This window comes from Hyperolius riggenbachi, chromosome 2 (genome assembly GCF_040937935.1).
Source record: "Hyperolius riggenbachi isolate aHypRig1 chromosome 2, aHypRig1.pri, whole genome shotgun sequence".
Classification (NCBI taxonomy): Eukaryota; Metazoa; Chordata; class Amphibia; order Anura; family Hyperoliidae; genus Hyperolius; species Hyperolius riggenbachi.
In genome coordinates this window covers 48,694,269-48,703,871 of record NC_090647.1, presented here as the reverse complement: position 1 = coordinate 48,703,871, position 9,603 = coordinate 48,694,269, and the positions used below count along the sequence as shown (strand labels likewise).

The following is a 9,603-nucleotide window of genomic DNA, read 5'->3' as shown; positions in this document are numbered from 1 at the left end:
TTCGAATTGGCCTTAAATAGCTTCCAACACTTGTTTTGAGGGTGAATGATGCAAGAAACCTCTTTTTTTCCAAGTAACAACAGCAAGTGATTATGTGGGGATGTTCCTTTAAAAAAAAAATGTGGAAAGAGAAGTTGTGTCCTTAATTTTGTTCAGTAGTCCTCCTCCTCCTCCTCCTCCTCCTCCTCCTCCTCCTCCTCCTCCTCCTCCTCCTCCTCCTCCTCCTCCTCCTCCTCCTCCTCCTCCTCCTCCTCCTCCTCCTCCTCCTTCTCTTCTTCTTCTTCTTCTTCTTCTTCTTCTTCTTCTTCTTCTTCTTCTTCTTCTTCTTCTTCTTCTTCTTCTTCTTCTTCTTCTTCTTCTTCTTCTTCTTCTTCTTCTTCTTCTTCTTCTTCTTCTTCTTCTTCTTCTTCTTCTTCTTCTTCTTCTTCTTCTTCTTCTTCTTTTTCAATATAGTCTTATTCTTCTTCACGTATTTCTCTTTTCAATTTTTTTTTTTAAAGAAATGCAGCTATTTTTGAGCGTAACAAATAGCTGGTGGGCGCACGCATGTTGGAAGCGCCATTGTATGTGCTCCCTGGCAGTGGAAACACAAAGACAGCAGGAGGTAAATTCAGCAGCAGGAGGAGGAGGATGAGTGTGTGGCAGCAGGCAGTCAATGAGGCAGGCAGCTCGCCGTGACATAATAGCCCTGGTACCTAGCGGTGATACCAGGGCTGTAAATAAACACAACAGGAGGTCCCAGACAGCGGTCGTGCAGCCCACATTGTGTCCAATACACAACTGGGACAACACAGTTTTCAACCCGGGCACCTCAGAAAAATTAAACCTTTTTTTGTTTTTTTAATGGTTTGTTTGGTTTTGGTTTTGCAACCAATATAGCTATTGTTTGACGTAATAGCTGGTGGCAGAGTGGCAGCAGAAGGTAAATCATCTGTGTACCCTGGCAGTGGGAAACACAGACAGACAGCAGCAGCAGGAGGAGGAATGGAGGAGTAGGCGAGCAGCTATTGTTTGACGTAATAGCTGGTGGCAGAGTGGCAGCAGAAGGTAAATCATCTGTGTACCCTGGCAGTGGGAAACACAGACAGACAGCAGCAGCAGCAGCAGGAGGAGGTATGGAGGAGCAGTGTGAGTGTGGCAGCAGGTAGGCAGCGTGACATAATAGCCCTGGTACCTAGCGGTGATACCAGGGCTGTAAATAAACACAACAGGAGGTCCCAGACAGCGGTCGTGCAGCCCACATTGTGTCCAATACACAACTGGGACAACACAGTTTTCAACCCGGGCACCTCCGAAAAATTAAACCTTTTTTTTTTTTATGGTTTTTTGGTTTTGCAACCAATATAGCTATTGTTTGACGTAATAGCTGGTGGCAGAGTGGCAGCAGAAGGTAAATCATCTGTGTACCCTGGCAGTGGGAAACACAGACAGACAGACAGCAGCAGCAGCAGGAGGAGGAATGGAGGAGTAGGCGAGCAGCTATTGTTTGACGTAATAGCTGGTGGCAGAGTGGCAGCAGAAGGTAAATCATCTGTGTACCCTGGCAGTGGGAAACACAGACAGACAGCAGAAGGGCAGTACACAGCAGCCCACTGTAGGTGTAAAATGTGTGGCTGCAGGCGACGTAATAGTCAAAGTGAACCAGGCTGGCTTAGTGAGCAGGAGCCAGGAGGTGGTAAAGGGTGGTAAGGCACATTAACGATGGTTCCGGCAGCCAGTTCATGTCCCCCTCTCGCCGACAACAGGGGCCAGGAACTCGCCTTCCACCCACGCCTGGTTCATCTTGAGAAACGTCAGTCTGTCCACAGACTTGTGAGACAGACGTGAGCGTTTCTCGGTGACCACGCCACCAGCTGCACTGAAGCAGCGCTCGGACAGCACGCTGGAAGGGGGGCAGGACAGCACTTCCAGGGCGTACTGCGCCAGCTCGCTCCAGATCTCCATGCGCTTGACCCAATACTCCATGGGATCAACAGGGGCATCGCTGTCAAGCCCGCTGTACGACCCCATGTAGTCAGCCACCATGCGGGTCAGGCGCTGGCTGTGACCGGAGGAGGATGCTGCTGCATGCATCTCCTCTCTAGTCACTGCTGCCGGAGCCTCTACAGTCCTGTAGAGCTCGTGGCTGAGAGACAGCAGGTCTGTGGGGCGCTTGCTGCTGCTGGATGCAGGCACCTGCTGCTGCCTCTGTGCTGGCTGCTGGACAGTGGGGGTGGAAGGCTGGGGGAAGGCTTCCTCCAAGCGCTCAACAAGGGCCTGCTGCAAGCTCCTTATTTGTTGCGCTGGGTCTCCTCCTGCAGGCGGCAGGAACTGGCTCAACTTCCCCTTGAGGCGTGGGTCCAACATCATGCTGATCCAGATGTCCTCCCTCTGCTTCATCTGGATCACCCTGGGGTCCCTGCGCAGGCACGTCAGCATGTGCGCTGCCATTGGGAAGAGGCGGGCCACGTCTGCTGGCACATCGACGTCAGTGCTGTCCTCATCCTCCTCCTCTGCCGCCTCATCCTCTCTCCACCCCCGCACCAACTCAGCTGCGCTGTGCTGATCCCCCTCATCAGCAGCCAGGTCAGGGACCTCCACCAAGTCCTCCTCCTCCTCCCCCTCAGAGGTGGACTGCGCAGCTGGTTGCCGCTCCTGCTGGTCCAAGGCTGCCGCTCCCTGTTCCAGCAAAGCATCGAGGGCCCTGTTCAGCAGAGAAACCAGGGGCACCCACTCGCAGACCATAGCATGGTCCCTGCTCACCATGTTTGTGGCCTGCAGGAAGGGAGCCAGCACTAAGCACACCTGCTGCATGTGCCTCCAGTCATCATCGGGGACGATGGACGGGAAGTTGCTGGTCTTGTCCCTTCTCTGAGCTGCGGAAACAGTGGCCAGGGCAAGGTACTGTTTGACAGCGCGCCTCTGTTCAACCAGACGCTCCAACATCGCCAGGGTGGAGTTCCAGCGAGTCGGAACGTCAAGGATCAGCCGATGGCGTGGCAGATCCAGCTCCTTTTGCACGTCTTCCAGGCTCGCACAGGCTGCAGCCGAGCGCCGGAAGTGACGCACAACATTCCTTGCCGTTTCCAGCAGTTCGCCCATCCCCTGGTAGGTGCGCAGGAACTTCTGCACCACCAGGTTCAGCACGTGGGCAAGACAGGGGATGTGGGTCAGGTTTCCCCTGTCTATTGCGGCAACCAGATTGGCCCCATTGTCGGCCACCACCTCTCCGACTCTGAGGCCTCTGGGTGTCAGCCAAATCCTCTCCTGCTCCTGGAGTTTGGCCAACACATGGGTTGCCGTCAGCTTGGTCTTCCCAAGGCTGACCAAGTGCAGCAGCGCTTGGCAGTGGCGGGCCTTCACGCTGCTGCTGAGGCGGGGGGTTTGGCCAGGTGTGCCGGAGGATGGCAGAGGATCGGAGGAACCTGCTGCAGTTCCCCTGAGCCTGCGGGGTGGCACCACCCACTGTGTTGCTGCTGCTGCTGTGCCCGCTGCTGCTCTCCCATCCTCACCCCCTTCCACCAAGCTGACCCAGTGGACAGTGAAGGACAGGTAGCGGCCTGTCCCGAAACGGCTGCTCCAGGAGTCCATGGTGACGTGGACCCTTTCACCAACCGCGTGCTCCAGCCCTCGCTCCACATTGGCCATCACAAAGCGGTGCAGTGCAGGAATGGCCTTGCGGGCAAAGAAGTGTCTGCTGGGGAGCTGCCAGTCTGGGGCTGCGCAAGCAAGCAGCGCACGAATGTCGCTCCCCTCCTGCACGAGCGTGTACGGCAGGAGTTGGGAGCACATGGCCCGTGCCAGCAAGCCGTTCAGCTGCCGCACGCGACGGCTGCTGGGAGGCAGAGCCCTAACCACCCCCTGGAAGGACTCGCTCAAAAGGCTCTGGCGTGGCCTTTTGCTGACACGGGAATCAGCAGACACAGCAGAGGAGGCCACTGAGGACTGGCTGCCAGAACAGGCCTCAGTGTCGGCGGCAGGAGTTGCAGAGGGGGGAGGAGCAGTGCGTTTCCGCACTCCTGCTGGTGCTGCTGGAGGAGCAGGAGGGCGGGTGGCTGCTGTTGCTGCTGCTGCTGCTGAAGGCTGTGCAGTGATGGGTGTGGTGCCACTGCCAGCACCAGATGCCTTCAGCCTCTGGAACTCCTCATGCTGGTGGAAATGTTTAGCCGCAAGGTGGTTGATGAGCGAGCTGGTGCAGAACTTTAAGGGGTCTGCACCTCTGCTCAACTTCCGCTGACAGTGGTTGCAAGTGGCGTACTTGCTGTACACAGTGGGCATGGTGAAATATCGCCAGATTGGTGACTTAAACATCCCCCTACGGCATGGAAGCGCTGCTGCCTGTCTCCCTGTGGTGGTTGGGGGGGGGGCTTGGGGGGCTTGGGTGCGGCTGGTGGTGGTACTGGCAGATGCTGCTGCTGCTGAGCCTGAGACACCAGCAGGCTGTGGGACCTGCCTACTGCTGCTGCCAATGCTTGCAATGATGCGCCTCCTTGCAAGGCCCACAAGAGCATCCTCCTCCTCAGAGCTGCTGAGGACGACATCCCCTGGAGGTGGTGGCACCCAGTCTCTGTCTGTCACCGGGTCATCATCATCCTCCCCCTCCTGAAACATGTCCTGTTGGGATGAGGACCCCCCAAACTCCTCTCCTGATGCATGGATGGGCTGCTTGACTGTCGCCACAGTCTTGCTGTCCAATCCCTCATCCCCCAAAGTGCCCATCAGCATCTCCTCCTCAAGATCGCCAACAACAGCAGACAATTTACTCATGATGCCTGGGGTCAAAAGACTGCTGAATGACAGGTCGGCGAGTGACGGTGAACTGGCCTCCTCCCCAGACCCTGCTGGGCGGCTGCTGCGAACAGGGGTGGTGGTGGTGGTGAGGGTGGAGGCCTCGGATGCAGAGCTGATGGCGGGCTGCTCATCCTCCGTCATGAGTTGCACCACAGTGTCTGCATCCTTTTCCTCAATGGGACGTTTCCGACCCGGCTGGAGGAAAATGGGAGCAGGTGCTACACGCTGCTGCTGCTGTGTCTCTGCAGCGTGAGTTGCAGATGCTCCTGCTGGGCGGCGCCCAAGGCGTCCACGGCCAGTGGCTATGGGAGGAATGTTAGCCACTGACGCTGCTGCTGCTGCTGCGGAACTGTGCATGGTGGCGCGCCCGCAGCCGCGGCTTGCCACAATGCTGCTCCCTCTCCTCCTGATTCCCTTGCTGCCCTTCCCCTTGCCCAAACCGCGCTGGCTGCCACTTCCAGACATCTTAAATGTTTTGGGCGTATAGACAAAAGTTTTGTAAAAGGGCGGGTGAAAAGTGGGGTACTTTAATGGAGTGGGTTGGTTGGTGAGGTGACTGAGTGAGTGTCCCCTAGTACAGTAAGTAAGTAGTAACAGTCAGGAAGTACAACTAGCAGTTACAATAATCAGTAGTAATCACAAGTAAATTTAGTGTGTGTACACTCAGACAGTGAGTGCACGCACGCAGGAGCTAGTAGCCTATGAACACAGTGACTGAGTGTCCTAGACTCCTAGTACAGTAAGAGTAAGTAGTAACAGTAAGTAGAACTAACTAATTACAATAATCAATCAGCGATCAGAAGGAAATGGAGTGTGGGTGGTGTGTGTACACTCAGACAGTGAGTGCACGCACGCAGGAGCTAGTAGCCTATGAACACAGTGACTGAGTGTCCTAGACTCCTAGTACAGTAAGAGTAAGTAGTAACAGTAAGTAGAACTAACTAATTACGATAATCAATCAGCGATCAGAAGGAAATGGAGTGTGGGTGTGTGTACACTCAGACAGTGAGTGCACGCACGCAGGAGCTAGTAGCCTATGAACACAGTGACTGAGTGTCCTAGACTCCTAGTACAGTAAGAGTAAGTAGTAACAGTAAGTAGAACTAACTAATTACAATAATCAATCAGCGATCAGAAGGAAATGGAGTGTGGGTGTTGTGTGTACACTCAGACAGTGAGTGACCGCACGCAGGAGCTAGTAGCCTATGAACACACAGTGACTGAGTGTCCTAGACTCCTAGTACAGTAAGAGTAAGTAGTAACAGTAAGTAGAACTAACTAATTACAATAATCAATCAGCGATCAGAAGGAAATGGAGTGTGGGTGGTGTGTGTACACTCAGACAGTGAGTGACCGCACGCAGGAGCTAGTAGCCTATGAACACACAGTGACTGAGTGTCCTAGACTCCTAGTACAGTAAGAGTAAGTAGTAACAGTAAGTAGAACTAACTAATTACAATAATCAATCAGTGATCAGAAGGAAATGGAGTGTGGGTGGTGTGTGTACACTCAGACAGTGAGTGACCGCACGCAGGAGCTAGTAGCCTATGAACACAGTGACTGAGTGTCCTAGACTCCTAGTACAGTAAGAGTAAGTAGTAACAGTAAGTACAACTAACTAATTACGATAATCAATCAGCGATCAGAAGGAAATGGAGTGTGGGTGTGTGTACACTCAGACAGTGAGTGACCGCACGCAGGAGCTAGTAGCCTATGAACACACAGTGACTGAGTGTCCTAGACTCCTAGTACAGTAAGAGTAAGTAGTAACAGTAAGTAGAACTAACTAATTACAATAATCAATCAGCGATCAGAAGGAAATGGAGTGTGGGTGGTGTGTGTACACTCAGACAGTGAGTGACCGCACGCAGGAGCTAGTAGCCTATGAACACAGTGACTGAGTGTCCTAGACTCCTAGTACAGTAAGAGTAAGTAGTAACAGTAAGTAGAACTAACTAATTACAATAATCAATCAGCGATCAGAAGGAAATGGAGTGTGGGTGGTGTGTGTACACTCAGACAGTGAGTGACCGCACGCAGGAGCTAGTAGCCTATGAACACAGTGACTGAGTGTCCTAGACTCCTAGTACAGTAAGAGTAAGTAGTAACAGTAAGTACAACTAACTAATTACGATAATCAATCAGCGATCAGAAGGAAATGGAGTGTGGGTGTGTGTACACTCAGACAGTGAGTGCACGCACGCAGGAGCTAGTAGCCTATGAACACAGTGACTGAGTGTCCTAGACTCCTAGTACAGTAAGAGTAAGTAGTAACAGTAAGTAGAACTAACTAATTACAATAATCAATCAGCGATCAGAAGGAAATGGAGTGTGGGTGGTGTGTGTACACTCAGACAGTGAGTGACCGCACGCAGGAGCTAGTAGCCTATGAACACAGTGACTGAGTGTCCTAGACTCCTAGTACAGTAAGAGTAAGTAGTAACAGTAAGTAGAACTAACTAATTACAATAATCAATCAGCGATCAGAAGGAAATGGAGTGTGGGTGGTGTGTGTACACTCAGACAGTGAGTGACCGCACGCAGGAGCTAGTAGCCTATGAACACAGTGACTGTCTGACTGAGTGTCCTAGACTCCTAGTACAGTAAGAGTAAGTAGTAACAGTAAGTACAACTAACTAACAATAATCTATCAGTAATCAGAAGGAAATAGAGTGTGTGTACACACAGACAGTGAGTGAGTGCACACACGCAGGAGCTAGCTAGTAGCCTATAAACAGTGACAGTCAGTGAGTGTCCTACTCCTAGTACAGTATAACTACAATACTATTAGTAAAGGACAGCAGAAATACTGGTATAGATGAGAGAAATAAACAGAGGACAGCTGCCCACAGAGGCAAGGCCCCCCTGAGGCCTAAACCTGTAAGCTTGCAGCAGCTGCCTGTCTCTAATGTAACACACAAGCTACTAACTAAAATACAATGTCTATCTAACTAACAACAATATAGGTGTATATGGCAGGTGTAGGTGAGCAAAAACGCTAGGTAAATGATCACAATAGAGCACTTGCTAAGCCAAAGCACAAAGGAGCAACTCTCTCTCTGTACAAGTCTCAGGCAAGCATGGAGAAACGGAACATGGCGGCCGCTATTTATAGGGTAGGGGCTGGCCAGGGTCCCCCTCTGTGATTGGCTGCCGTCAGAGGGCCTGGGAGCCCTCTGATTGGCTCTAAGGACATCAATCTGGGCTATGACGCTATTCGAGCTCGGTACCGAGCTCGAATAGCGCCGTTTGCTCGAATAGCTCGAATAGTGAATGGGCTATTCGAGTGTACTCGGATAGCCCATTCGAATAGCTACAGCTATTCGGAGCTCGAATACCGAGCTCGGATAGCTGAAAAAGAGCTCGAATATTCGAGCTACTCGAATATTCGAGCTCTGCTGAGCACCACTGATATACGTTATGAGCTGCGTTAGACTGTTTGCACATGCTCAGTAATGACTTGGAAGCATACTTTTCATTGCCTGTATGTTCTACTGTATGTGACGATAACAGGGCATTAAGTTGCGGTGCGACTTTTTTGGGGCGTTGCGCTGTAATTTGCGTTGTGACTTTAACCACTTAAGGACCGCATGATTTTCTTATGATCTGTGCTGGGTGGGCTCTTCAGCCCCCAGCACAGATCACGTTGCAGGCAGGGCGATCAGACTCCCCCCTTTTTGCTGGGGGGGGGGTCTGATCGCCGCCAGCTGTTTGTTTTGCGGGGGGCTCCTCAAAGCCCCCTCCGCAGCGCTATTCCCCCCTCCTTCTTACTATAGGCGGTACAGGACGGCGATCCGTCTTTTGTTTATCTGTACCACCTGATAGGCAGCGCCGTGCGACGTAAACACCGGGGATTTCTTCCCCGGGTGTTTACATTTAGCCTGCGTGCCGCGATCGGAGGCTCGCAGGCTGTTCACGGAGACTCCCTCCGTGAACTGACATGGAATGTTTCCATGGAAATACAGGAAAGTAAGTGGTTAACCTCACATCAAAACGCACCGTCCTACTGTGAAATACTAGGCCTAGGAGAATATGACTGTTAACAAAAAATTCTGATGGTCTGGTTCATGTGAGGTCTTTCAAGGGCTATTCCTCAACCTAAATATTGATGCGCATACAAGTTACAGCTTACTGGTCTTGCACAATCCAAGGAAAGGGAGGGGGGATGGGAAGAAAACTGGAAGTACAGTGAATTGGTGTAATCAACAAGACACTGTGAAGCTGAATAAAGTTGTTGAAGAAAAAAAAAATCAGCTAGCCTCAGCAGCAGCAGCAGTATCTGCCTGTGTCCCAATAAAGAGAGCAGGAGCTTAGTTGGGTTAACTCCTGCCGTGCTGAGTGCAGCTGCTGCTTCCTACAGAAAGCCTGGAGGTAATGATACAAAGACTGTACACATGACCATGTTACGCACCATGACCAGGGAGATACTGTATGATTATGCTGTAACCTTGTGCATAGACTGGCTGGGGATGGATACATTGTATACATCTGCTCTATGCAATTCCTGTAAGTGGAGGCTGGTGTAGAGAAGGCTGGAGGTTAATATGCTTTAATATCTGATGTGGTGCTAGGTTGTGCTTTGGGGGAGGCTTGTTTTGATCAGAGGAAGGTAGATAGCGGAAGTGAACGGTCTCCTTCGTACGTAAGCTTTCTTAACCCTTACATTCCATCCTGGAGCCCGGGGACTACAATTACTGTTATTTTTTAATCCATGTAAATCATATGAAGGTAGATTTGTCATCACAACAGTGAATGGGGTGAAATTTGCCTCATTTTCACGACTGTTCGCTACACAGCTGCAGTTTTGTTTATTTTTTTTCCTACTGTGTATTT

The 9,603-nt window shown here is 51.5% G+C and overlaps 1 protein-coding gene across 3 annotated transcripts in view; it reads left to right on the top strand.

Annotated features, from left to right (window-relative positions):
* The first annotated feature begins 9,034 nt into the window (after window positions 1–9,034).
* ME3 (malic enzyme 3) overlaps window positions 9,035–9,603 on the top strand; it is a 212,096-nt gene continuing 211,527 nt past the window's right edge. The window contains exon 1 of one of the 3 annotated variants that reach the window (XM_068266772.1): window positions 9,035–9,141. The gene's annotated coding sequence lies outside the window, so the exon portion shown is untranslated. Of the gene's footprint in view, window positions 9,142–9,192; window positions 9,277–9,325; window positions 9,409–9,603 lie in introns of those variants that run through there. The other 2 variants (XM_068266773.1, XM_068266774.1) reach the window with 2 other exon arrangements.